Consider the following 27,951-nt stretch of genomic DNA (forward strand, 5'->3'; position numbering starts at 1 on the left):
TAGACCATGCATGGCTATAATACCATCCAGGATAGCCACTTCAACTGAAGGGAGGACAGTAAGGATGGTTTTAAGAAGAAATAGAACCGGATAAGGAAAAGACAACCACTTGATAAACCTCCAGGCATCCATGGGCCTTCTATTAAGCCTGCCCAACACACCATTTAAAAAAACGAGAGGAGGAAATAAGTTAGAATAGTGTGCTCAAGTGCACACTCAAGCAAGAGAACTCTACCCTAAGACAGTGGCAGACCATAGTAAAGAGGCTATGGCACTACCCAAGACACGAGAACAATGGATTGATTTTGGAGTGTCCATATCCTAGAAGAGCTGCTTAACCATAGCTAGAGTGTCTCTTCTATCATTACCAAAACGAAAGAAAATGAAAAGCAAACATTTTAACAGGAAATGCTTTCTGAACTTATTATGAATAGGATAACATCCTATGCTGCGATATTTTATGATATAAGATGAGAAATCCTGAATCATGAATAGGATAACATATCCTATGCTGCGATATTTTATATGATGTATGATGAGAAATCCTGAATCACAGTTTCTGAAGGAAGGTAAGACACTTCACATCTGTAAGTACCACAATCTAGTTCATGAAGCCAAAGAAAACCTGATAAGACTTTTCAAGACTCAAATCTGTTAGAACTAACATTTCCTGAAGCAGACTAAAAGACAGGCTCAATTGCTCGAGAACAAAAGCATGATGCAAAGCAAATTTTTCATCATAAAAATGTTTTTGAGTTAAGTTCTTATAATTTTATTTATTTATTTATTTTTTTTTTTTGAGCTTCCAACTTAAAAATTATTTTTGAGCTTCGAACTTAGGAAAAAATATCACTTGACATTGACCTGCAACTGATTTAGCAAGCAGTTGGATAATGAGAATGATACATCCTGAATCTATCTTCAATGCACAAATACGATAACTTAGAACAAAACACAAATTGAACCTTCAACCTGATATCAAATTGATACGCACTAAATGCCAATTTCTGCAGTTAAGAATTACCGGTATAATATCAAAACCAAACTCCACTGTCACATATTGATGGTTGAATATTATGTATTAATATTACCATCTAACATCTTGATAACAAATGGTATCGTACAATAACTGGAAGTAGACTATCATGAACAGACTCCAATCTCCACAATCTAGTTCTTTCAGAATTCTCCACACCTGTCATGACGTAAATGATATTTGTCCAAAACTAAACAACCAAGAACGACCACCTAGTCAAATACTTCCTAAACAAAGTAAAATCACGATTTACATTTTAATGTTGCAAGTTAGAGAATCAGGAGTTCCAGCACAAAAAAATTCACTATTATGAATTAAGAGCAGAATAATCCCAATAATGTACCGTATCTCCTTAACCATACTTAAAATGCCAAGCCATAACTATATCTACTGGCATGTATAACGAGACATTTTCAACGGACCAAGAATGAAGACATTGAGATGGGAAAAAATAATATCACATAAAAGATATGAATCATAAAATAGATATCATAAAAGGGCTCCTCAAATGCAATTACCACATATGTAAACTCAAGTCTAACTAAAACTGCAGAGGATCATAACGTTGAAAATCTCTCTACAGATTCATAGACACTGGAAGACGTGTATTGTTAGCAAAAGGAAAATTTTATGATGTAAAACCAATATAATTGTATCCTGGCCTTAAATCAAGTTATTAAAGATATATAACACTGGCCAGAAACATCGACCCCACATAAAAGTGGGAAAAGATGCAGACAAAGAAGAAGAAGAATTAATTAATTAATTCTAAGATTATGATGTCACAGACTGACCATCAAGACCTTAACTTTGCTGTAATGAAAATGCTATGAACTGAAATAAAACACTTTATCATACTTCCGGATACTAAATTCCACCAAATAGTACCGCCAATGCTTTACCTCATCACATTACGGACATATATAAAGTTCAGCTATAAATTGGCAAGACTGGTATTAAAGAAAGAAATGTAAAACTTGAAAAAAATAGCAAATAACTTCTCCATCGATTCCATTCCATTAAATTTCTTTGGATAATTCATGAAGATACCTCCAGGGCAATTAAGCCTTCAGTTGAATTTCTCTCGGCCATTTAAGGATAAGATATCTTTCGTTCTTAATCAGGTTTTGTTTTCAGTGAAGTCTAGACCTTTCTCAGAGCCATAATGTAGTTTGTACTTGTTTAGCCTAGACTGATAACTTTAATTAAATTCCACTAAACCATATTGTAAGGTTGCCCCACAGACTTCTAAAAGTGGCCACTGCAGTATTTTTCTCTATTTCAGGTACAGGATATGAATGTCAAGCCTAAGACAAAAAGCTATTTACGCTCCAACATGATAACACTTTTTGAAAGGACAGCGTGTGTCCTACATGTAATAAATGTATTGTCATATACTTAACCAAAGGAATAACTATTGATTTAATTGATCTGAAAATAGTTAGTCTTTTACCTTTAAAGACATCTGGCAGGATCTAAATTTGAAAAACAAAGTTTCATGTAAACAAGCATAAAAAATAGCATGTGATAATCAAATTCAAATAAAAAATGACAAGTTTAGCTCATTGTAAAGAATGCTCTACAAGTTCGATTTTTTTCCATAATGCATAAAAATTTACATAAAATTGGCCAGGAAAGTTCAAAATACGCCAATTAAAATGTAACAATCGTAAAAAATCTCGCTAAAAAATAAACTTTCATAAAATAAAATAAAAATCTAAATTTTCTATGAGCTTGAATAAAAAAAATGCACATTCTCTATACCAACACATCCAGTATGAAACCTCCACAAAAGCTGAAAGAAGTCAAAATATGTTTACACCCCTTAGGGTTTCTTTGCCATCCATAGCAAGAATCTTATGATTTTTTGGTAATTACATTTTGATATTATAAAGAAATTCTACAGCACATTTCATAAAACAATAACACATAACAGACATTGTTCAAGTACCAATACATAGCCATGAGTGAAAACATGAGCTCAACCATTTCTCAGGAGTAACCCTACCATCCCACTTGGACTTGTACACACAATAGTTTTCTTTTACATGTGAAAGGGACTAAACATTCTTAAACAGTGACAGAGGAAACAGATATGCACCTGGAAGAGTACAAGGGAAGCGAGGGGCTTCTCTTTCCATCTCAGCAACCAGCTGTCAGCTTAGAAACTTTTGAATCAATTCCGAAGCCGATGACTGACTGGCCACACCCAGCTGAGAACACAACCTCCATGGGCCACTGCAATGCTGACTCCCAGGAGTCCTTTATTTAGTTCTTTCCAATTTTCAATCTACAATCTTTCCAAGTTTTCTATCTACACAGTATGTGAGAGAACTTCTGTATTTCAACATAGTTTGAGAAATCGAAAGTAATAGGTCTTAGTTTTCTTTAAATCGTCAGGGTTATGAAGTACGTTTAAAGACTGCTCTAGTTCTCAACTTGTCCCTAATGCTTAAAAGCAAGAGATCTTCTCTCCCAAAACCTAGCACAAGATAACTTGAATTGTGCCACTAAACATTAAAACATCAAATTCTGAAGGCTTACGGCAAGAACTTAAAAAATTAAACACTAGTTGGCCACAAATATATTCACATCGAAAATATTGTCGAGGGATACCATACTTCAGTGAAGCTTGTAAAGGACTTATGAGAACGAAGAACTAATTTGGTTAAACAAAATATTGGAAAGCAAGTTAACTGTAAATTTAGAGATAATTTACGGACGATTTCCAATTACTATTTAGAACAATATCTCCTCGAATTTCTAGTGATAAAATCACCAAAGGAATATTGCAATTTACTTTAGAAAAATTGTCCCATGAGAAAAGTGAAAAAAATTCTTAGTACAATATCAAAATTAATTGTAGCCAAGTCTCTTATCCCCTTTCCATAGCTAATAACTGAAAATTATTATTGTCATACTGAACTACTGCAAACATAGGCCAATGTGAAAGACTTCTTTTAAGCTTTTAGTCCCGAAATACCATTGCTTCTAAAATCGCACTAAATTTAATTACAATTTTTTTTTAACTATTTGACCCCAATACAGTGAGACATAAGACCCGAGCAGAGCAAAGTTGAAATACAGAAGTCCTTGTACAATAAAATCAATTTACAATTTGGTATAACAAATTTTTCCCATTAAATCAAAATTACTGATTCAATTCTTAACATGAAAACTTTTTGAAATTTATAACAATGAAATTTAATGGGAATTATTGTGTGAAGCACATAGAGTATATATAACCTAAAAAAAACTGCCTATGTCAAGACACTGGGCTGTTTGGAGTTATTCAAGTTTTTAAAGACCTATCAACAATTTTGAGCGGTAATTTCTCTATCCACAACGATCATAAATGTTGTCTTTTCTGAAATCTATCAACCTTCATTGACTGAACAGACTATTCCTAAGAGTAGACTAAACTCTTCTAGCAACTACTTGATGTATCACTGATGTCTTGAAGTTGAATACTTCTAAACAATAGTTAAACATTAACTATCATGTCTGCTATGAAGATACAATACTGTATATGCATTTCCTATTTACAACAATATCTTGCAAAAAAAAAATTTAAAGCCATAAAGGATTTTCCAATCCTTCAAGTATGCATATTAATCAAGCAGAATAAACTATTCCACAATCTATTTCACTTGCTGCTTCCTTTACCAAATATATTCACACTTACTATCAAAAACTCCCATTAACTTGTACTTGAAAGTTGGCTTATTAATTTAAGTATTTAAATCAACATACTTTTTAATACCCATTAAAAAGCAATAATTGAAATTATCAACAATTCTAGACTTCCTTTAAACCCTAATATTTAACCTAAATTTGCTTAGAAATTCATACTAAAACCTATCACTACTAACAGTAACTAAAGCTTTAGATCAACACTTCCAATTTGAGTTTGGTTGTTAATTCACAATTTCTACATGACTCGGTAAACCAACCTTTTTATAAGCTGGTTCAAATTGAGTTTACTTATTGATTTGTGCCCTACTTGAAATACCAGTATAAATAATAGCACCCACTCCTTTAAGTAACAATTTCAATTGAGGACATCTAAATGCCAACAGTGTCTTGAAATATGCAGAGAAGCCCTGATAACAATGCTCTTAAGATACTTAGCAGTGTTTAAAGCATCTGTTTTAAGTAATCTTTTAAAAATTTATCAATATGCATTATTTTCATGGCTAACTCAATTAAAAAATGAGCCTATCATTTGCTAGAAAATTTTGTTAAAATCTCCATAACAATACTCTTTAATATTTCCTATCATAGAATGTAACTGTGTGGGTATTATAGTCTAATACATCACCTGCATTAGCGTAACATATTATAACCTAACTAAATATTGTTTATGTAACATTGCAGTGATCACAAATGCTACTAAGAAATTCGTTCTAGAATTATCATAATATAGTCACCGATATAAGTTCTTTAACTGGTGTATATCCTAACCCTAACCAAGAAGAAGCTCATTCAGCCATAATCTATAAGACAGTATAACACAAGTAGTTATCATCTGTAATTTTGTCCAAAACAAAAATACCTGACCAACAGAGTTAACGCCTATGTTCTACATATCTATCTATCTTTAAGTATATAAAAAATAGTTTGGTAAATCATCAACAAATAATATTCATTGTTAACCACAAGTTACCTACAGCTGCAAAAAACATCAATTACACCTAATTATTCTGGCATGTACTCTAGGTTGAACAATCACACGGAAGTGATGAATTGTACGTGTAAAAATGGTATAGAAAGTACCATATAATCAAGATTGAGAATTCGAGGTGGATATCCTAAATTGATAAATATGTCTAATATCTGACCCACTAAATCTGGATAAATGTAACTTTGCACCTTACTGAACTAGCTCTTACTGTATATATGAATCAAATAATTTTCACTAGAACAAGCAATTCTCAAATCCCACTAATGTATCTTACGCTCCATACTATAATCCGTATTCTATTCAAATCTTAAGGATTTATCATCATTTCTTCAAGTAGCTTACAGTAAGAGAGACATTGCTCTACAAAGCAAACTTTTTCTTGAGCACAATTACTTTTCTCTAGAGATCTACATTGTCACAAATGATGCTCAAAATATTTTCTTCTTATGCAGCAGATTTTTCTTCTTTGCATATACTTCTTGATTTCACAGATCTGTAGGATGGAAAAACAACTGAAAAATAATGTCTTACAAGGTACAAGGAAAAAATCATTAGTTACAACAATGCCCCAAGCATCCTATATCTAAGTTCTTTATACTTGAAGGAAACAGGTTTTCAAGTTAAATCAAAATTTTGAATCCAATTTAACTGCAAATTAAGTTACGTTATATGTTTATATAATCAAAATCAAATGTGTTTAGTCATAAAGGATCGAAAAAATGGTGAATGTTTTTATAGCGTATTTCTATATGCCAAAATAGATGCTATTGTTGCAATTATTTTTTCATTATCATCATTTGGGCATGCTCATAACTGTACTTTAAGACCATTTAAAAAGATTGACACAGAACAGATAAATATCACAAGTACAGAAAACATTCTGTGCTTTATGTTAATTTCTCAAATTACTCCCAAATACTGTATAATTGCTAATTTACAGAAATAATCTACTTGTTGCACTTACCAACCTTGTTTCTCATCATACATATCAAATACCTACTAATATTTTATGATGTGTTAGATCTGACCCACAACTATAGATGAAGTGACCAGTAAATAGAACACAAAAGTCTTACAGATGACAAAAATTTCACTTCCAAATCTCCTCTCAAAAAAACTTTAAAAAATTTATTCTTGTAACTACTATTTGATTTATTTAAAAAAAAAAAAAAAATAAGAATATCCAAAGAACTAGAGGTAGGGATATACGATACAGTAAACTTCAATTTCAATTAACTAAAATATTGTTGTTTATACAAAATCCACTCAAGTTTCTATTTAAACTTGGATTATTATTCAAACCGAGTTAAAAAAGAGGGGCCCCTTTTTTGTTCCTTAAACACCTACCTCATTTTCTTCCAAATTCTAAGATCCTCTCCACGACCTTTCAATCTGAATTCAATTATCAGGGCTGCTTTCAGAGTTTGCGAGCTCCAAAAGTTCACTTGAGGACGGTAGCAAGTTTTCTGAAATCATTAGAAATTAGTCAATCTCCTCATACTGTGAATGTTAAAAATATATGGCATTTCTAAACCAGAGCAATGAAGTACAACCAGGACTCATTCATCCTATATCTATGTGCTTAAAAGTGATCACAAAAATGCCATTGTTATCAATAGTGTTTATTTGAAGGCAATACAATTAATTTCCATTTAGTCTCTGTTCCAGTATCTCTTCATGCAATAAAAGAAAACTGAGAATGCATTATACTTAAATAAAATTGTAAACAGGCAGTTGTTTCAAGTTTCAATTATCAATAAATTTCTGTACTAGGATTATCATCTTTATTATTATTTAGGTTATATTTTTGCCCGTTTGTCGGTCTGTGAACAGCTTCCTAGCCACAATTTTACTATAAATAATGAAACTTACAGGGATTAACCATTATGTTGAGATGTGGAAGTGATTCAATTTTGAAAATCTATGTCAAAGGTTTAGGTCAAGGTCGAGCAAAAGGTCGACTGAATTAACCCTAACTTTAACTCTAAGTTCACACATGGTTGTCACAGACTTCAAATATGCCTACAGTCTATATTGATTCTGGGAGAGGCAAGCTGGTTCCAAGAAATAAGCTGCCGTGGCTGAGGTCTGCACTCTAGTGATTTTCTAATTATTGGGATTATCATCATTTTATAAACCACAGACATAACATTCTAAAGGCTTTGTAATGGATCATAATTTAACGTAAGGCTGAGCTTCCACGATAAAAGTTTTAGAGATGGAGAAATTTACCCTTGCTAACATTATCCTCCTTACAATTCTGCACTGAAATTTTTAGCTTGCTCAAGTTCACTTAGAATTTTCTGTTCTTAACATTTGCACAATTCTGAACAAATGTTCTTCAAGTAAGCTTTTAATTCTGAAAACGAGGTCTAGCATAACCAGATTTGATCATTCGAGATATGTCAAGTTATAAAGTGGCACAGTGAATATTCCTGCATACCTTTTTACCACATGTAAATTAAATTGGAATCAAAATCTCAAGATAAGTAAATAAATATACTGTTCCTTTATGACATACCACATAACCTTATTTACTTACGGATATCATAAACTGAAAAAATACTTCTTGTACGTTATTTTGCTTCAAGTTCATAACAAAATGGAAATTATAAAGGCTATATTAGTACTAAGTTGGGATCCCTTCTCTACATTCAGATTTTCACTTCAATTTCAATAATACACCATAAAACAGAGATTCTCTTGAACTAGATCAAGAATTAGTCATATTTAGAAAAATGCCATCCTCTGTTATATCTCATCTCAGCACAAATTACCACCTTTGAAAATTGCAGTACAATTATCCACAATATTTTTCAAATGCTCCTAAAGAAGCATGACCAAAAGTTTGTGGATTTTTCAGTTACAAAACTCCCGTGCAAAATTTATTTCTTTTACGTTTTTCCATTAAGTTGAATGTAAACCAGTAGCTTAATTTTAGATGTATTTCATCTTGATATATCACAGGCTAACATCTCATAATGCACAATATCAGGTCCCAAATATTGTACATCTAAAGCCTCAATACTGCTCTGCTGTGCAAGTCATTCTAAAGTTCCAAATACTCTCTGGACTAAAAAAGGTTGTGCATTTGTTCCTAATCACAGATAAATTTGTTTGATCAATGCCTTACCTTAACATTATCAGAGTCCAGATGATCAGATGTGCTTTGTGATGGTCTGCATTTCTTAGATCCAGTTTTTTACTTGATCAGCCTGAAAGGAAAAGAAAAATATTAGCATAAGGATATTTAATTATCTTGCTCACTATGGTATGGAACCCTCTTATTTTATAATAAACATCTAAAACTTTTGAAGCAAGTTCTACTTTTTATGCTTTTCAAAAACACACACCTACATGACACTTAAGCCCCTATTACACTTATCCGGTTTCCTACGGCGCCATCAGTGGCGATGCTTGCATATTGTCAAACCGGAGCGTGTGATTGCAAATCGGGTGTATGAAAGCTCACCCATGTCGGTCATGGGTGAGCTTTCATACAACCAATTTGCAGTCACACGCTCCGGTTTGACCATATACAAGCATTGCGACCGATTTGCAATCACACGCTCCGGTTTAACAATATGCAAGCATCGCGACTGATGGCGCCGTAGGAAACCGGATAAGTGTAATAGGGGCTTTAGATTAATAGGGCTTGACTTATGAAATTCATTATAGACCTACAGTAGACTTGCATTGCATACTGAATATGGATTGTAATTTCTCACTCTCTTAGTTCTAACACTCAGGATTTGCATATTTAAATACACACTTTAAAAGCCCTGTCTTAGAACAATCTCTCAAGTAGCAGCAATTGGATTCAAAATTTGTTAATTCATAGACACTCACCATTTATAAGCTTTGATGCCATCAGCATTGATCTTTGGACATCCTGTTCCCATACTCCCAGCAGGTAGGCCCTTTGTCAAGCTCTCCATTTGTAAAATCCTTTCAATCTCGGATTCCACATCTTTTCATTATTGTATCAACTATTTGAAGTTAGGTGATTTTTGTTCACAAATCCTTCAACCAGAAGGATGTTTCCAAAACTTTTAAAGTTTTTTTTTTTTTTCTTCTTTACTCTAGTACAGGTTAAAAGTCACAGTTAATTTTCTATTAACTCGATGCTTTCATGCCATGTCTAGAAGTTATTTATGTCAAGAGGCAGATTGCAAAGTTCTTCAAGCCAAAATGATTTACTCCACCCACTAGTTTATAAGAGTTATGACAGTGGTTTTAGCTTTATGAAACTTCCTCTACCATTCTTTGGTTCTCCTTATCTTGAGATGTGTCAACCTTCCAAATAGAACATAGTCTATCCAAAACATGTTGTAAAAAGGATATCTAATTTTTTCTTCATTACACCCGAATCAATCAAACTGCTTTTTCAGTGGACATTCCTTTCCTACTAAGTTTTCTATAATCTAGTATCTCCTTGACCTGCTTTCCAACAACAGTTATCCACATTTTCCTTAACCTACTATCCTTATCTTTACAGGTTATCGTATCTTTCCTTTATTTTTTTTATAAGACTGCAAAATTCTTCGTTCCTAAGTTATCTATTTTCTGCAAGTTAGCAAGAAGAGGTGCTTTCAGCAGTTGTTGGAGAGTTAGTTATGTTACTCCATTATGTAAATGAGTTTGTGGTAGTGTTCGGAAGTTTTTTAAATCTTTCATTCTACCTTATTTCAAGTATTGTTTTCCAGTCTGGTCTTCAGCTACTGATTCTCATCTTCATTAGTTGGACAGGAAATTACGGTCTATCAAATTTCAATTCTTGATCTAGATATTAATCCCGGTAGCCATTAAATTAGTTCGTTATGCATGTTGAATAAGATTTTCCATAACTCTACCATCTTTTACATTTAGATCTTCCCGGACAGTACCATCCTGTCCGTCGTAATAATAAGTATGCAGTTAATTCTAATATGACCTAATCATGCCTTCTCCATCATGAGGCTGAATACTACATTGCATTCTAGAAGTTTTATTCCAGCTGTGACTAAGTTGTGGAATATTCCTAATCAGGTAGTTGAATATGTATAACTTCAAAAGTTCAAACTTGCAGCAAATGTTATGCTGAACAGGCTGACATGTCATTTTATGGTTCCTTCCTGCAAGGGATTATTTTTCACTGTTGGAGCCCTTGGGCTTATAGCATCCTGCTTTTCCGACTAGAATTGTAGCTTGGCTAGTAATAATAATCAAAATGGCCCTAAAATGTTTCTCATTTTTCTTTTCTAATTTTCATTCAATAATTTCTTGCGCAATTGGCACAGAACATCAGTTTTGAGCTTATTCGTTCTCAAGACGTCCTTACATCTGACACCAGGAGCAGGTCAGCTTATGACACCAGTCACATATGACACGTATCCCGAAATGGAATTTTCTCTCTTTCATCATCAATATCCTTCTGAATTTCAGATTCATGTTTTGGAATGACATGGTTAGTCACACCTGGTAAAGGTTTTGTTAAAGCAGACTTTTTGTATGTTTGGGAATTATTCTTCTTTTATGAACTTTTGAAGTTTTTTCTGTAGTACCGAACCTGTAAATAAAGAAACAAGATATATAGAAAGCGTAACTCAAATAAAGAATGATCAAACCAAAACTTTTCAGTGTAAAATCGATATCAACAATAATAATAATAAGAAAAAAAAAAAAAAAAAAGGCTAAAATGTTACGAGTAACATCCATCTAGTATAAATAATGTAAATATGCCAGATAATTAATAAGTTATTGATAAAATACTAGCAAAGCAGAGCATGAAAAGTTATTTGTTAGGGCTTGGTTCACAATTGCAAAATCTGCGAACACTTAAGCTGACTTGCAATACTGCAATCTATGCAAAAGGTTTCTTAATTATAGGGCTAAACTTATATCAATCAAAGTTTTGATCTATTAGTATTGATGTAATTGTTATACTATATTGCATCATAGATGACCTTAATGTAATTGTTATACTATATTGCATCATAGATGAGCTTATCATGAATTATTTTTGGCATTAGAAGATACAATAATTTTACTCAAAAATACTGATTATTGCATTAAATGTCTAATAACGTTGCAATGAGAATGACATACCAAGGGAAAAATGCCACATTGGATTGTTTTATCTTTGCTAAATGTTATTTGATTCCATACTTTTAATTGAGGAATCTTGAAAGAAAACTAACTACTGTATAAGCTATCCTAGTTCTGTTCTAGATTTGTAAAATTTAAAGTGAACTTCAGTCTGCATTTGGTGAAAGATCCATGTTCCTTCTGGAAGTGCAGAAGATGGGAAGAGAAACTTTTAAAAATGGGGAGAGAAACTCTTGAATTATAGGAACAGAAGCTGGTGAAGAATGAGAAAATAAGCTCATGAAGAATAGGAAGAGATACATACATACATATACCAAGGGACTTACCACAAATTTGGGGGGTAGCCAACATCAAACAAATGAAACAAAAAAGGGGACCTCTCCTCTCTACGTTCCTCCCAGCCTGACAAGGGACTCGACCGAGTTCGGCTGGTACTGCTAGGGTGCCACAACACACCCTACCCCATTATCCACCACAGATGAAACTTCATAACGCTGAATCCCCTACTGCTGCTACCTCTGCGATCATCCAAGACAACAGAGGAAGCAGCAGGGCCTACCGGAACTGCATTACAATCGCTTGCCATTCATTCCTATTTCTAGCATGCTCTCTTGCCTCTCACATCTGCTCTCCTATCACCCAGAGCTTCCTTCACTCCATCCATTCACCCAAACCTTGGCCTTCCTCTTGTACTTCTCCCATCAACTCTTGCATTCCTCACCTTTAACATACAGCCATATTCCATTCTCTCAACATGGCCAAACCACCTCAACACATTCATATCCACTTTAGCTTTTAACTCATTTCTTACACCTATTCTCACCCTCACTACTTCGTTCCTAACCCTATCTACTCGTGATACACCAGCCATACTCATGAAAAATAGGAAGAGATACTCATGAATAATGGAAAGAGAAACTCATGAATAATGGGGTGAGAAACTCATGAAGAATGGGAAGATAAGCTTCTGAGAAAAGGGAAGAGAAACTTGTGATAAACTATCAAAACCATTAACTGAACACAGCTCCAATATCGAATGTGAGAAGTGCAATGGGCTATTAGATTTATCTTATTAGCATGGTGCTGGGGCTTGTGAGGCCCTTCAGCTTCCAAATGCAACTGGAGGGGGGGACCCAGCAGTTATACTATAAAGTAAAGGTTAATTGGCGGTACAGCAAAATAGAAGAAAAGTGGGAAAGGAAGCAAAATAGAAAGGTATAAACCCAAAGCAGCTAGGGACAGAAGAAACATTGCAAAGACCCGGAAATAATGCAGATCCTCCACAGTTGAATAATTCAAACTTGAAATATTATTCATTTGAAAATCTCAAAAGTGGTTTTTCCAATATAGTTTAGTTTACCAACCTCAATATAGTCCACTCTATAATTCCATCTGAAATTCACTTTGAGCGTCTTAATCACATGGTTTTCTCAATTCAGAGAGTGAAACTTGAAAGTTCCAAATTATCCCTTCCCCACATAAATAAGGGATTTTGACGAAGGAAAAATCTATTTCTGGACTCGACCCGTGTTGCCCAGTGAAATACTCCTATAGCACCATTTCTAAGGCATAGTTATTGCTGAATATACCAGAGAAAAAGAGATGGAATGCCAGGAATAAACCTAGCTCGCTCACTCTTGGGAGTGTCGGCATAGAAAATTGGGGCGTGATTGAACCACGACCATAGATCCCTCACCAATTAGACCTCTCCTTTAACAACATACCCCCCTCTCTACCCCTACATCTCCCCACCCTCCATCCTCATTCCTCTTCAGCACTTGCGTTGGTCAGACGTGTTTTGTTTTGCTCATGTGCATTGTGTTTTTTGGAAAATGTCCCAATAAAGGCTAATAAAAAAAAAATAGTTGGAAAAGATAACGCTTATAACGTAAACGGATAAATGTTCCAAATTCATTATTGTGACAAATTTGCTTAATGATAAGATCATTTCTAAGATAAGCTGTCTTAAGTTCTTGCATTCAGACACAATCAGTAAAACAATTCTATCAAGTTCAACGTCTTACCTTTACAAGCTCCGAGTCCAGGTGACAAACTGGCTTAGACTCACAACGATGTATGACATGAATGTCTACTAATTCTTCCTTTCAAATTTTGTTTTCAAAGTTGATCAACCTGAAGGAAAAAGATATATCAGAATAAGGATATTGCAATCTCTTGCCCTCCTAATTTTCAATGAACTTCTAATGATCTTAAGCAAAATTGTCTTAGTGCATTAAATAGAAAAATGTCCCTTTGAAGCTCCACTTTCATATATCAACTGAAATTATCTATACTGGAAGGGTACATTGTTTAACTGAACTTGCTTCTCAATCATACAGAACAGCTGGAAGGGCATTCTAGCAATGACTTACGTACCACATACTTAAAGCCTTCCTTTTTTAAGAGGACATTCAACTTTTTCATAAAAATTTGCTATTTATAAAAATGCTAACTAAATCTACTTGCAAAGGCTATGTATATATATTAAAATATACACACTTCTGGTGTATTTTTACATCTGGGTTTCCTTAGGTCGAAAGTCATTACAATTGCCCGCAACTTAAAAGTTAACTACTGTATCTTCAAATAAAATATCAATCTTTTTAATACCGTAAGAGGGACAAAATGTCAACTTTTCAGTGATCTCCTTACAACCAAATGCATTTTAGAAGGTAAGTTCCTTACCTAAAATATTTTTAGTTCTACAAATTTTTATGTTCAAAAACTCCTAAGTCCCTTACAAATGAAAACTTTTCACAAACTAACAATCTAGTTATAATTAGGAATATTAACAAATATCCATACAGTAAAGATTACGCTTGTTCATTCACTGGCAACAAAAACTCAGAAATACAATAAAAAGCTACATTTCTTCAGTACAAAAAAAATTGCCTTGCAATCCCTCTCTTTCAATGATATATTCAAATTTTTCCATTAAAATCTTCCATGTATTTTTTCATGCATACCGGTATAATATGAATAAAACAATTCAAATAGGTAACCCTTATCTAAATACAGTCTCCTGAATAGCTATAAGAAGATTTAACATTTCTTGATACAGTACTTCGATACACACCTTTGATAGCCGATTTCGATGGCACCAGCGTTGATTTTTTGGAGATGCTTTTTTTTTTTTTCAAACCATCAAGCTAGACACTGGAGTATTATTTGTTGCTGCCTTTTCCACACACTTCATTCGTTAGGTTAACTTTTTGTATGGTCTATTGCTGCACTGTGCTGTAAAATCCCTTTTCTTAATCTGGAAGTATTTTCATATTTCATATTCATCACTACACAGTATCAAACCACTTATTTATAATTGCGGTAGCGTTCTCAACCTTGACTATTTTCTTTGATACATGGTCCTTGGTAAAAATAGTCACCATCTTCCTCAAACTTTAACCATGAAAGTCTATCTTTACTCTTTAACAGGCCTCAATCTGCGGCCGTAGTAACAAACTGCAGTTGGTAGATACACCAGGTTTTGTCTTTACATTACTGTTCAAATTGCTATCAATGACAGGCCTGATCAATAGTATTCCTATCACCATGCTTTCCAATAAATAACTAAATGTTATGAACTTTCATGATTAGGAGATGATGCACTTCTCCACACTAACATTAGTTACAATATTATTCATATCTTTCTTAAATGAAATAGAACATACCAAGATTAAGTTGTTGCACAATCGATATTTTTGTCCAGCTGATGCAATTCTAACAGACCGCCAAAGTCAACTGCATCATCATCTGAATCAGTTCCCTCCGATTACCATCATACCTTATCATACCAGCATTGTATCCACTGAACAATGGCCTGATTGTATTTGTAGACGTCCAAATCTGTACAGATTGGCCCCTATTCACACGCAGGAAGTATGTGGTCTATTGTCTGGATGGGATGTCCACATGGGCACTCACCAGAGGGGCAAGAAGTATGTGGTTCATTGTCTGGATGAGATGCCCACATGGCACTCAGCAGATAGGACGAGACCCCACTTATGAAGGTTGTCTCCAGTCCTTCCAACTCTAGCTCGATTAAGAGTAACCCAATCCTTTCTATGGAGGTTTGGTCTATGGGGAAGAGAATCACATGAGCTCTGGATGTCCTCACCAAGTGGGCAATGGTCTGTTTTCTTCAGCATTCAAGGCAGTAAGTTGCTGACTCTATGGGGTCGAGGCTAGTGGTAGTTAGAAGCTTTTGCGGGATTTTGTTTTTTAACCCCCCAGTGATCATAGAGCAGGTGCCTTTCATCATTCTTTTAATATAACCTTTTTATCGTTACCCTCAACATCAAATGAACCTCTCTCACTGTATTTCTGTAACTTGATACTTTCTATTGATAACTCAATATCAATAAGGCAGTAATCCTAGATAACATTTATATTCAGGACCTGTGATTGAAATCACATCTCTATATCTATGGCCAAATCTTTGACAGTTCTTCACTCAACTATGTTCAGTATCGTAACTTTCTAACCAATAAAAAATAACATTCTTTAGCTTTATGATTGCCTCAACAGTTACCTAAATCTTGTTCTTTACTTTAAATCATATTTATTCTTAAGAAACCCATGCCTCTTACATAAGAAGCAAGTCGGTATATGGTTTCTTAGGTAACTAATAATGGTATGTCCTCGGTAACTAATAGTAAAATAACTATATCACCATTATCATGAATAGTCTTTTGAATACCAGAGGCAAATTTTAGAATATGGGCAGTCCCACTAGCAGTCAGTTTTGTGACTAATCTCAATTTTTTTTCTTTTTCCATCAGGAGTAGATTGTTCTTCTGTCATTTTATGCTTCATAATCTAAAGCATCTCTTCAGCCTTTTATTTTTATAAAAGGGTACTGTATAAGATTTTTGAAGGCATAATTCTGGTACTTGACTATCATAATGGCTCCATTCTAATTTCTGGTTAGGAAAATTCTTCGTGTCAGTCTATTGCCTGCTTCATTAGGCAATCCGGAATTTTCAAAATTTAGAACCGTATTCCTTTGGTAATGAACCTGCAAAGAAAATTACTTTATATAGAAACAAAAAGTTATTTAAACATGTAATGACAAAACCTAGAACTTTCCTGATTGAAACCAACTTCGTTTATTGTGCTGATAATGTTAGTTCAACAACAGATCTCTTGACAATGCAGTATTACTGTAGTTAAAAAAAAAAAAAATAGGAAAACCAATACAAAATGGTATTTAGAAATGAGAAAATCAACATATTTCAAGATAGCAATAAATGTTACCTCAATTTGCAACATGGTATGCTATACCAAATACTTCAGGAATCTTTGCTATAAATTTCTTTTTCACTTCAAGGGTTTAATCATTTTTTGTTGATAAATTTTTTTCACTTTGAATAGCATTATCATATACCTTAATTCTTATCAAATAACTAGGCAATTTTACTCTTGATTGTTCTTTCATAAAGTACAATTCAACTTCACACTTCTAATTGAGGAAAACAAGACCTTTTCAGAGAAACCCTAAGTTTGGTCTAAAACACTGGAAAGTAAAATGGCAAGTTATAAAAACTTCCTCTAAAAGTTTGGAAGGTTCTTTCAACAAAGCTATTTCGTATGATCTTGTGCAATAATTAACATTCATGACTGGTAATGTCTTTGAAAATATAGATAGTTTTGAATTTCAAAAATAAGACCAGTAGAAGAAAAACTATATTTGTAACAGCCATATTCCAGATATGCTGTATTTTAATTCACAAACATCTTTATCTTTGATAATCCTAAAAGAATGAATGAAAGACATCTCCTTACCATTCCTTCAGTAGAACAGATTCTATTACGGAAGAATCAAGTACTATCAGGCTACAGTAATGTGTAGTGGATAAAGTGTATTTGAGTCATCTACTGTATATCAGCCAGAGACCTGCAGAAGAACAAGGTTATTAGTAATGGGATAGTTAAACCTAATCTCTCCATAAGAATAATTGAATCTCAAAATAGTATTTGGAGGTAAATAATCATAAATAGTATTCACAAATAGTTATGGTGTGAATGGATAGACGAAGTGCCAACATTTTCACGAACAGAAGGAAGAAGGAAGACCAGTATGCTTAAATATGACAAATTCGGAGATAATTTGTATTTATCCTAACCATACAAACCTTAGTTATTTACATTGGGTTTACTTTCAGCGTAGCTGAATTTGACGAGCCAATAGAATTTTAACGAGGGTTAACTACCCCCGCACTAGTTAGCAAGGGGGTGGGGGTAGGGGAAGGGGTAGCTTGCTACCCCTCCCCCCCCTCACACCGGTGAGTTGTCTCACTTCACTTAGAGGTAGGACCTGTCTTGGGAGACAGGGCTGGCGGGCAAATATGTGTAAATAGCTAAGGTTTGTATAGTTAGGAAAAATACAAATTATCTCCGAATTTGTCATTTGTTCCGTAACCGAAATACAAACCACGCTATTTACATTGGGTGACTTACCCCTTATGAAGGGTGGAAAGTCCCCAGCCTTACTGGCTTTGGCTTTACCCGGGGACTCAGAATCCGAGTGTGTAGCACTCGAGAAAAGGAGCCCCTGCACCTCACAAGTTCCTTGCTCCGCAAGGGACGTGTGGCCTACATAGGTTGTGTGTGGAGGAATAGTGTGACTCGTCCTAGGAAGTTGACCTGGAGTCCTTTTGATGGAAATCTAGGCTAGGACATTCCCAATACCATCTCGTCAGGGTATGGGGGACGCGACAGTATTTAGTTAATACTAGAAACACAAGGGAGCATGGTTTACCTGCAGAGGTTGAGGTCAGCTATGCGGAGACCAGGATGCAGCTTTCCCCAAGAGAGGGGAGGATGAAGAAAGTAGTAAGGGCCAGACATACTCTTTCATTCACACAGACTAAAACCAGGTAACAACCCCCTCGACCTTCTGCTACTTGTCCATTAAGGAGCCTGAGGTTAGACCAGCTGTTGTGCAGCCACCACAGGGCCGATAGAGAACGTATCGAGGCTCCTGTGGGTCACGTCCTGTAGGTAGTGGGCTGTGAAAGTTGTTTGACGCTTCCAGACCCCAGCTTGTAGCACCTGCGTCACAGAGAAGTTTCTCTTGAATGCCAGGGACGTTGCGATGCCTCTGACATCGTGTGCTCTAGGGCGACGTGACGGAGGAGGGTCTGGATTCAGGGAATGATGGATGACCCTTCAAATCCTAGCTGAAATGGTATTCTTGGTGACCCTCCTCTTCGTCCTTCTCGTGCTCACAAACAGGGATTGCACGCGAGGACGGACTGCAGCTGTTCTTTTAAGATAACGCCTCAGACTCCTTACTAGGCATAGTAAGAGATGGTCTGGGTCATCTGTTACAGAACAAAGACTCGAAACCCTGAAGGAGTCGAACCATGGGTCCGAAACCCCAGGATTTTGAATGGGCGACGTCATACGAGAGACCACGAAGTTCACTGACACGCTTGGCAGAAGCTAGAGCAAGCAGGAACACCGTCTTCCAAGTCAGGTGACGATCAGAAGCCTGGCCTAATGGTTCGAACAGAGGTCTCTTAAGAGCCCTGAGAACCCGAACCACGTTCCATGGAGGAGGTCTCACTTCCGACTGAGGGCAGTTAAGTTCGTAGCTTCGTATGAGCAGGGAAAGTTCCAGCGAAGAAGAAATGTCCAATCCTTTCAGCCTGAAGGCTAGGCTTAAGGCTGAGCGATAGCCTTTCACCGTCGAGACCGAAAGGCGCATTTCCTCCCGCAGATATACAAGAAACTCCACTATTGCTGGAATAGTGGTATCGAGGGGAGAGATACCCCTCCCACGACACCAACCACAGAAGACTCTCCACTTCGCTTGGTAGACCCTGCAGATGACTTTCGCGCGTGTTGAGACATCCTCTCCGAAACTTGTTGCAAAAAGCCGCTCTCTGTGAGAAGATGCTGGATAGTCTCCAGGCGTGAAGTCGAAGCGAAGCTATGGCTTTGTGGAAGATGTTGCAGTGTGGTTGCTCGAGTAGCTCGTGTCGTGGGGGGAGTTCTCTAGGGAGTTCCGTCAGGAGCTGCAGAAGGTCCGGGAACCACTCTGCATGATGCCATAGCGGAGCTATCAAGGTCATCGACAGGTTGACCGATAGTCTAGTCTTGAGCACCCTTCTCATCAGACAGAACGGTGGGAAGGCGTAGACGTCGATGTTGTCCCACCATTGTTGGAAGGCATCTTGCCAGAGTATCTTGGGGTCCGGGACTGGGGAGCAGTACAGCGGCAGTTTGAAGTTCAAGGCTGTCGCGAACAAATCCACTCGCGGGATACCCCACAAAGTCAGGACTTTGTTGGCTACTAGAGGATCCAAAGACCACTCAGTACTCACTATCTGCGAGGCTCTGCTCAGACTGTCGGCGAGCACATTCCTTTTGCCAGGAATGAAGCGAGCTGATAGTGGTATCGAGCGGACTTCGGCCCATCTCAGAATCTCTACTGCAAGATGGGATAGCTGTTGTGAAAAGGTACCTCCCTGCTTGTTGATATAAGCCACTACTGTGGTGTTGTCGCTCATCACCACCACAGAGTGACCCGCCAGGGTCTGTTGGAACTGATGAAGGGCCAGATATACGGCCTTCATCTCTAGCAGATTGATGTGGAGGTACTTTTCTGATTCTGACCACCGGCCTGAGATCGTATGGTTCAGAACGTGGTCCCCCCACCCTTCTTTTGACGAGTCCGAGAACAGCATCAAATCCGGGGGGAGGACGAGAAGATCCACTCCCTTTCAAAGGTTTCCTTTCGAAGGTTTCCGTCGGTCAACCACCACTGCAGGTCCGTCCGTTCCGCAGGCCCTATGGGGACCAGAAAGTCCGGGGAATCGTGGCCTTGACTCCACCGGGACTTGAGCCGCCATTGTAGGGATCTCATCCTGAAGCGGCCGTTTGGAACTAGACGGGTCAGGGAGGACAGGTGAAGACGTAACCAAGATTGGGCTGGAAGCTCTTCCTGCCTGAGGAATGGTTCTGCCACCTTCCTCAGCCTTGCTATCCTGTCATCTGATGGAAAGGCTTTGTGGAGATTGGTGTCCAATATCATGCCTAGATATACCAGTCGTTGAGATGGAAGCAGAGAAGACTTCGAGATTTACCATGATCCCTAGATCTTGGCAAAGTCCCAGAAGCTTATCTCGGTGTCGAAGAAGGGTAGACTCCGAGTCTGCCAGGATCAGCCAGTCGTCGAGATAGCGAAGGAGACGGATGCCAATCCTGTGTGCCCACGAAGATATCAAGGTGAACACACTGGTGAACACCTGAGGTGCTGTGAAGAGACCGAAACACAGCACCTTGAACTGGTAGATCTTGTTGTCTAGGCTGAATCTCAAGCACTTCCTGGAAGACGGATGGATTGGGATCTGGAAGTACGCGTTCTTTAGATCCAGTGTGCACATGAAGTCTTGCGGTCTCACTGCAAGTCTGACTGTCTCTGCTGTCTCCATGCTGAACGGAGTTTGTTTGACAAACTTGTTCAGAGCTGAGAGGTCGATGACGGGTCTCCAGCCTCCAGACGCCTTCTTTACAAGAAAGAGTCGACTGAAGAAGCCTGGGGAGCCGTCGACGACCTCTTGGAGAACATCCTTCTTGAGCATGGTCTCGACTTCAGCCCGAAGGGCTGGCCCCTTTGCCGATCCCATGGCATAGGAGCTCAACGACACTGGATTCGCTGTCATGGGAGGAAGACATGTCGTGAACGGGACGCGATATCCTTGGCTGATCACAGAGATCGTCCAGGAATCGGCCCAGAGTTGCTGCCACCTGAACGCGCAACTCTGCAGGCATCCCCCCACTGGTGGACATGCAGGGGGATTGCCAATCCTAGCGTTTGCAGCCTCGGCCGCTCCCTCTAGGATTCTTGCCTCCACTGGAGGACTTCCCACCCTTCCTGTCCTTGATGGGAAAGGGCTGCTGTTTGGACACCTTTGCCTTTGCTGCCGGAGCTGGTTTCGATGTCCTAGACTGATGAGGCTGTTGTTGTTGAGGAGCTGGAGGCTTGTGGGGTCTGGATTTAAGAGCCCTTTGCAGGAGAGAATCGTGATTCGACTTCCTCCACCTCTCAGCTGTCCATTCCATATCCTTGGGCTCAAACAGGCTCTTTCCAAAGATGGAAGTGTGTCTGAGCCTGCAGACATCCACGGCTGGGACCTTCGCATGGAATCTCTCGGCCACCGCATCACGACGCTTCAAGATCGAGTTTGCCCACAAGTTCGAAACTTGGTGAGCCAGAAACTCGATGGTGCGCGTGCCCGAGAGGAGAAAAGTCTCCATGGCCTTCCTGGTGCTTTCCTTGGACAAGTCCTCGGATCGCAAAAGGATGCCCAGACCCCAGTCAGACATCCAGCCACGAAGTGGCCTGCATGGCACACTTTGCAACCTTCTCCTGGCTCAAGATCTCTGTAGCCGAGAATGTCACCTGCCGGGCGGAGAGTTACTCGAGAGAAATTCCCCTGGAGAGCTCTTCCACAGAATGGTGGAGAGGAAGAGCTAAACAAGACTCCCCCATGATCTCGAAGTACAGTACCTCCCTTGCTGCACGCGAGGAGGTGGGAGGAGTTTGTTGCTGGCAGGGGAACGACTGGAGGAGGCAAGTTCGGAGAGCTGGCTCTCAACCTTGTCTCTGGCGCTCTTAACCCCCTGGGACCAGGCCAGAGCCGCACTGGCCTCCGGAGGTTTTTGAGTGCCGTAGACTTAGTCCAGAACCGTAACCTTGCCTTCGCGAGGGGCAGGAGGACCTGCCAGAAGGCCTGCTCCGACTCGTGCAGCTCTCCTCCTTGTGGACTGGCAGCAAAGTCTCCTGTCCCCAGCTGCTCTACTTGGGGGGACACGCAGACGTTCTCCTAGGGTCTTGCTGACTCTGGTCAAATCCAAGATGAACACTTAGGGACAGTCTTCGAGTCCTTGGGCTCCCTCCTAGGAGAAATACAGGACTCCAGTAAAGAAGTCTGAGGGCTCCTTGCTGCTCCCACACGAGACGATTCTCCTACTCGAGGTGGGGTTCCTCCCATTGGTGCCGTGGGAGAATGTCCCTCGTCGCTGGACTCTCCTGAAGATGGAAAGGCTTCGTCCACAGGGGAAGGAGGAACCGTCTGAGGGGGGGAAGGGGCCTTCCTGACGGACTTCCTGGGAGCCAGTTTGACCCTAGGCAAAGTTACCACGAAGTCCACTCCTCTCCTTCTCTTCAGCGGGGATGAGGCTGCCGTTGGTTTGAGGCCTAGATCAGCGAAGGCCGGCTTAACAGCCTGGACATCCACTTTGATCAGAGACCCGAACCAAGGCTGACGGCTGACAGACTCGGTGTCAGTGGCTCCCGCTGGAGGGAAGGGGATCGGGCGATCCTTAGGAGTGGATACCACAGGGCCTGCCTGAAAAAAAGAAGGGGGTTGCCTAGACCTCACTAAAGAATTTTCCTCCTCCTGCAAGAGCGCTGCTCTGCGCTTACGCGGTGGAGATCGCGACGACGATGATCTGGAAGTACGCGCCGCTCCCGAGGACTCGCAAGGTAGCCCGTGCTGCGAAACCCGGCGGAAATCGCGGTAGGGGTCGCGCTACGCTCGGGCGAAGGTAAAATTGCGGGTTCGCGCGCGGAGATGAAAGCGCGCGGGCGAGTGAGCGCGTGGGCACGCAGGTGAAGGTGCGCGTGGTTGTAGGGGAGAGCGCTGGCAGCCGGGAGACGACGGCGTGCAGGGGAGCGATGGCGCATTGGTGAGCGATGGCACGTAGGCCGAGACGGCGAACGGCTGCGCGCAGGCGACTTAGCGCGTGGGCGCGAAGGAGACCTTCGGCGATCCGATGTGAGGGCGCACGGACGTGGGATCGCGCGGGTGCGCGGGAGATCGCTGGCACGTTGGAGATCGCTGATGCATAGTGGCATGGTCGGGAGCTATCAGTTGGGCTACAGGACCAGAAGGTGAAGTGGCCCGTAGGGGCGAACGCACGCGGGCTTGCACCGGAGACTTCTCGTGGGCTCGTGGTCGCGCAGGTGCACACAGGCTCGACCAGGTCTAGAAGAGCGCACAAGAGAGTGCGCGTACAGGCAAAGGCTGGCGCGTGGGCGGGGTTTGCGGGCGCGTATGACATCGACAGCGAGGGGGCAAAGGAACAGCCTCCTTGTCTGCACCCAGATCCGGAGATCGTGGGCGCGCGGGCGAACGTTGGCGCGCATCAGGACCAGGGCACGCAGATGTGTGCTGGCGAACAGGTGATCGTGGGCGCTCAGGAGTACGTGGGCGCGCAGATGTGCGCTGGTGCACAGGAGATACCTGACGAGCAGGGGAGCGCTGACGCGTAGGAGAGCGCTGGCGCGCAGGCGAGCGGTGGCAGGCCGGAGATCTATGGCGAGAAGAGTCTGAAGGGTGCACAGCAGAAGAGCGGTTTCGCGCGAGCTCGCAGGAGAACGTGGCCGCGCAGGTAACACCTGGCGCTTAAGGGACTTAATCTCAGTGGGAGACAAGCCCTTATGCCCCGAAGGGACCAGTGCCCGTTGGAAAACGGGGTGCGTAGGCGCCCACAGCACATCTGCACTCACAAACGGAGAAGGAAGGCTAGCAGGTCTGGCAGGCGTCGGTGATCGCAAACGATCAACTGAGAGGTCTAGCGATGAGGCTTTAACAGTCTGCTCACGTCGAGGAGGCTCCTCTGCGGGGGTCGTCGAAGGCGAAGAACCAAAGAGGCGCCTCCTAAGCCCCTTGTAAGGGGAAGGAAGGCCTCGACGGCGAAGAGGAGGGCGAGCCTTATGGCAAAGACGACCTCAAGGAGCAGCTACAACATCGTCGGTAATCCGAAGAGGAGTCTCCGTCAGCGAACTCCCCCGGGGGGGAGAATCACCCGCAGGAGAGACCGTTGGACCCAGCTCCTCCCTCGAAGGATGTTCGGAAGGGGGAACTGAGCCTTCAGCAACATCTGCACCCACAGCAGGGGTTTGGCCCGACCCGTCAGAAGCCTCTGCCACAACAACGTCGACAATAGACAGAGGGTCTACCTCTGCTATTACCGGCGACTGTTTGACAGCTACAGCCAACTGGATCAGGTCAAACAGGGCTTCCTTGGAGGGCGAGCCCTTAAGCCCCAAGGAAGCCCAAAGCTGCAAAAGATCATTGTTAGACACAGAATCATCAACATCAAAATCCTCCCCCAGAGGTGGAGGAGGAGGAGCTGCCTCGCTATGGGAGGCAACTCCCTCTCCTGAACCCTGAGGTTGGTCAACAACAGAAAGGCCTACGCTACCACTCGACGGCCCCTCGCGAGAGACCAACCAAGTGGTAGCTTCGGAGGAGGTTCGCGCAACGGAAGAAGTGTCTTTGGAACCTTCCTTCTTCAAGGTAGCCCTTGAAGGATAAAGGTCACGCTTAGACTTCTTACGTCGACGGAAAAACCTCTCCCACTGGGAGGTAGACCACTTCCTGCACTCACTACAAGTTTTATTCCTTTCACAACGTTGACCTCGGCAGTATAGACATAAGGAGTGAGGGTCGGTCTCGACCGCCGACATGAACGCTCCACAAGGGCGGTCGGGAAGTCCAGGGCACTTCCGCATGATGGATGGAGGCCAACTTCCAAGCGCACAAGTGTAAGAAAAAGCAAACAAATTAAGGCTGTCAAAAATGCGAGGGTGAGACAGACAGGTCTGATCATCACCCGAGCCAAAAGTGAAGTGAATCAGTTCACCGGTGTGTGAGGGGGGAGGGGTAGCTCGTCATTTCAGCTACGCTGTAAGTAATACCCCATGTAAATAGCGTGGTTTGTATTTCGGTTACGGAACAAACACTATTCAGTAGTATAAACATACATTCAAATTCTTCCACAGCAATTAAGAACAGACCCTACTAAATTGTCTAATCTTAACAAACAGTTTCATGTGTAACTTAGAAGCCTGAAACCTAAACATGCTTAACACATATAGCCAATAAAACTTTCCTAGAGACTTTTCAAATGAATAATATTAAAAAAAAAAAATACTTCACAGATTTTACAACAGGCAGTATATATATTTGCTTTCACACTCAAATTTGCTAACAAACTACAGCACCGTAAGGTTTAGGCCTGAATGCTTCCCTCCAAGCGAGGGATGTGACACTCAAAACACCTAAGCTTATCTTCCTAATGACAAAGGTATTCTGCTTTAAAAAAAAAATTAATAGTGAAAGGTATCCAACAGTTAACAGCCATTATACGCTTTGACTGACGATTAATTTTGAATGTTCTGGCATCCTGACAGTGAAGGTCATTGAGCTGGTATCGTTTGTACAAAAAAAAAAAGAAAAAAAAGAAAAAAAAAAGAATAGGAAATTCAATTTAAAACTATAAATGCAAAGATGTCCCTATAAAAGTTAAATAGCTTTCAAAGCCCTGCTTCTGAAATATATTTGAAAATATATCCTAATCTAGATTATTATTCAAAAAGCAAATTTTAATAGAATGTTAATAGTTTAAAAACCCAGACAAGAAGTCACCTACAGAAAAGAAACTCTTTACACTTAGAAATTATGTGCCTTTCTTGATCTTTCATGACCTTATTGGGCAAAATAAATGGGAGGTTTCTTTTAACATTGATTACATAAAGTCTTCTGTAGACAAACTGCCAAAGTCACTAAGTGTTGAGGTATTGTCAATGTCCCTTGCCTCTGCTATTTTTCAGGCAACCTTAAAAACCTTTTAAAGACCTTGCCATCAAATACCTGTCTGTGCAAGGTCACCCATTTAAAATATCTAACACCACATTGCAATTAACAAAATAAAATATAAGTGGCAATTGTTTAATTTGCAAATATATTTCTTATATAACCAATTTTGCACATTATACGAGCAATGAATCTTCTAAATGTCTGAAGATAATTCAATAAACAGGAGTTTAAATACAACTTATTTTAGTTCCTTCATAAAAGAGTACAACACACTAATTCAGATTTCTCATTGCATCCCTAGAGTGCTTCAAAGATAATTCAATAAACAGGAGTTTAACTAGAACTTATTTTAATTCCTTTATAAAAAGGTACAACACACAAATTCAGATCTCTCATTGCATTCCTAGACATTCTTCAATGTGATAACGACAAATTTTGAATGAAAACCCATTAAATGATTTAGAAAATGACCCACTCATTCAACGAAATTATTTATAATTAAATATTCTCTGTCTATGAAGCACAGATTATTATATATACTGCATCAGAAAAGTCCCTATATGATAAATAAATCGATATTTACTATATATAAACTTTGGGTATTGACAAATTTAGCAACTACTGCACAATGACGCACTTCCTTCATGTCTGACTTACCATATTGCTTGTGAAGGTGTCCTGTTATGGATGGTTCCAGTTGTGGGTGGTTCCAGTTGTGGGTGGTTCCAGTCGTGGGTGGTTCCAGTTTTGAGTGATTCCAGATGGGTATGGTTCCATTTGGGAATGGTTCCAGTTGTGAGAATCCAACATCAACTACAGGATTTGCCGAGGGTATCAGCCAAATACCTGCAAAAATTCAATAATCATTATTACAATGAACTGTATAACTTTGTGCACTAATTACGTATATACAGTACCTTATAGATTTTCTCAAAAGCTTTTGACAAATCAGACTCGGAACAAACATTTAAGAACAAATTATTCATCTGAACCGTTATCTAATACAGTACCAATAATCTCAAGACTGCTTAGTAATTGAAATAATGTAATATTGGAAATTAGTAAGACGTTTCCTTTAGATTGGAAATAAGTCTTAGAGTTCAATATTCATACTTACCTCAACATTTTTTATCCAAAATTTGATGTTGAATTGTGATTAAAGTCATTTCCATACATCTAAATCTTATGTAAAGTCGATTCGATACAACCCAGGTTTAATATTACTATTATTATTATCATTATTACAAGCCTAACTGCAATTCTAATTTGAAAACCAAAATGATACATGTAATTAAAAACAACTTCTAATTTTGTCCAAAATCTACAACCTTAGCAAAAAATCGTAAATGTGTTAATTTACAGAAATTTGTCGCCATTGTTTTCTTGAAAAACTAATACGAAAAATACATAAGTCAATTATCTGCTTTACAAACTGCAAAAATTATTTTAAATATAATTCTAATTTAATTACCTTTATTAATTTCCAGATTCAAACTATTACCATTACAGTATTATTAAAGTCAATTATA

General features: G+C 39.3%; 1 long non-coding RNA gene across 1 annotated transcript; it reads right to left on the minus strand.

Moving 5' to 3' along the window:
- Positions 1-789: 789 nt before the first annotated feature.
- LOC137649984 (uncharacterized) lies at positions 790-27,838 on the minus strand. The gene is made up of 9 exons (XR_011045888.1): positions 27,540-27,838; positions 27,080-27,268; positions 17,589-17,700; positions 14,884-16,821; positions 13,832-13,940; positions 9,570-11,268; positions 8,854-8,935; positions 7,068-7,186; positions 790-6,213 (listed from the first exon to the last, which is right to left on the minus strand). It is a non-coding gene; the product is annotated as an uncharacterized lncRNA (long non-coding RNA).
- Between the last annotated feature and the right edge of the window lie 113 nt (positions 27,839-27,951).

Source organism: Palaemon carinicauda, chromosome 11 (assembly GCF_036898095.1).
Source record: "Palaemon carinicauda isolate YSFRI2023 chromosome 11, ASM3689809v2, whole genome shotgun sequence".
Lineage (NCBI taxonomy): Eukaryota > Metazoa > Arthropoda > Malacostraca > Decapoda > Palaemonidae > Palaemon > Palaemon carinicauda.